At 31.8% G+C, this 2339-nt stretch overlaps 1 long non-coding RNA gene across 1 annotated transcript; it reads left to right on the top strand.

Annotated features, from left to right (window-relative positions):
- Nucleotides 1–338: 338 nt before the first annotated feature.
- Nucleotides 339–1285, top strand: LOC107771803 (uncharacterized). Its single transcript, XR_001644883.2, has 3 exons — nucleotides 339–470; nucleotides 735–789; nucleotides 1028–1285. It is a non-coding gene; the product is annotated as an uncharacterized LOC107771803 (long non-coding RNA).
- The last annotated feature ends 1054 nt before the right edge of the window (nucleotides 1286–2339 follow it).

Below are 2339 nucleotides of genomic sequence, written 5' to 3'. Positions count from 1 at the left end.
ATTGTTAGATGTAATAGTTTTTATATTCAAATCTTGAGATTGTGATTGCAATTTATAAAACTCATCATCATCGCAAGTGGAAATATCATCTTTACAAGCGGCACAAGTATTATCCAAATCTTTACTACTTTCAGATAAATCTATCAGATCAATCTCAGCTTCAGACTCAGTCTCAAAATAAGTATAATCAGAATCTGATCCCGGGAATACAATGATAAAATTACCCGGATATTTATTCTTTTGTTTATATGTAATTTTCTTACTTATATTTGAATTTTGTTATTGTATCTATAGTATTTATATTAAGAAGCAAATAAAGCTAAATATATAAGAAGAGGTATGACTTAAACCTAAACCTCCAAACCAAAATCAAAACTCTCGGCCGCCACCCTTCCTCTCCATTTTATTATTCCCTTCTTCCATAGTAGAGGCGTTAATTTAAAGCTGCAAGAACAAAGAAGAGAAAGAGGGTATTGATCTACACTGCTTCTCATTTGTAGATAAAAATTGAACTTGTTTGTTTGTGACTTCTATATGGTAGGGTTTTTGAATCTTCTTACACCTATTTGGGTTTGAGATTTTAAGTTCAATTTACAAGTTATTTCAGCAATTTGATAGATATTATGTCTTATTTTTTATAAATAGTGAGTGTGATTTTGAAGATTTGATAGGTTTTGTGCCTTACACCTAATTGACTTAAGTTTCTGATTCAATTGTTTGTTTTCGATTTATAGGGTGCTCAAGAGAAAAGTGCCTTTGAGAAATTTCAATCTCTTCTAATGTCAAACTGTAAGTTTTACTTCTTTTTTCGTCTCCTTAATTAAGTTTTATGATGTTTATTTAAATGCTTTTTATTTTGTCTTCTGTGTTGGAAAAAAGTTCCACCTTGATTCATGGCTAAGTTTTTTCTTATTCCATAATTTTTTGAATTTTTTCAATTACTAACTGTAAATGAGTCTAAATCACTCTATATTTTGATAATTAAAATATAAATTTCTCAAAAGATCATGTTATTTTATTATTTCAGTATAGTGATTACGGAGAGTGCTTCAATATTATGGGATGGATGAAGATCAAGCACGATGAGGGTGGCAACATGAATCATCAAGCAATACTTATGTTCATTTAATGTGAAATTCTGTACATTATTTTTTGTATCTCTGTTACAATCAAGCCTCACATGGCTAGTTCTTTTCTTCAAATTACTGTTATTGTAGAAGACTTCTCTAATGCAGATGCTATTAATTTATTAGTAAAAATGTGTATTTTGAAATTTATTTTGTGAAATATTTTAAATGCCAATTTGTGTAAAATAAGTTATTACTCAAATTTAATATGTTATTAGATTTAATATATTATGCACTGCCACAGAATAATTGAAAAATTTTAGAAAAAATAAAATAGATAAGAAACAGGGGATTTGCGAGAGGAACTTCTATCATTATAATAAATTAACTTTTTGTCGAAAAAATTAAAATATAATAAAACAATCTGCCCACGACTCTTGTATGATTTGTAGCTATGGAACTTTTAGTCCGTAGCTAAACAAAAATATTTTTGTCACTGGCTACTATATGAAAACAGTTACATATCTAAATTTTTGTGGCAAATAAATTTAAACTTTTGCTACGCTATAACACTTCGTGGCTACCATAAAGATAGCTACATATTTATTTGTCGTGGCTAGAGTATACAATCATTTAATATAAATGTATTTGTCGTGGCAAAAAGTATTAATCCTTAGCCACGGACCATGTAAAGTTTGTAGCTAACTTTTAACTACGAATGTTACGGAAAAAAATATTGTAGCTAAAGTGTTTAGCCACGAAATTTTTCATAATTAGCTGCGTAGTGTTTTGTAGCTATAAATGCATTATGTTGTAGTGAAACAATGTGTATCTGACTTATCGAAGATGATACTTTCTTCGAGTTCGTCATACCGTTCGTGAGTGATTGACCGTTTGAGTTTATGGGTTGTGGTGAACTTTATGCTGTTGATTGAAGTGTCATTGCCGAATTTCGTATAGAGAAAAAAGACAGTATTCAAGTTGAATTAGCTCTAGGGTTGCTGGTGAGAATCGATAGCTGTGAAACTAGCTCTGGCTTGATGTCCTCCGATGATCATTTGAATGGTACGAGTCAGTGAAGGCGGTTTCAGCGGTCCATGATGTTGTTCATGTCCTCGGGCAAAGTTGGTCCTCCCCTGGTCGCTCAACAATTCTTTGAGGTGTCCTTGGCGAAGCATGTTTATGACCTCCTACCTTAGGGCGATGCAATCCTCAGTTTTGTGACCTCACTCTTGGTGGAACTCGCAAAGGGCGTCTGACTTTTTTGGTGCT

This window comes from Nicotiana tabacum, chromosome 10, assembly GCF_000715075.1.
Source record: "Nicotiana tabacum cultivar K326 chromosome 10, ASM71507v2, whole genome shotgun sequence".
Taxonomy (NCBI): domain Eukaryota; kingdom Viridiplantae; phylum Streptophyta; class Magnoliopsida; order Solanales; family Solanaceae; genus Nicotiana; species Nicotiana tabacum.
The sequence above is the reverse complement of the archived record's forward strand: the minus strand, read 5'-3'. Positions and strand labels throughout refer to the sequence as shown.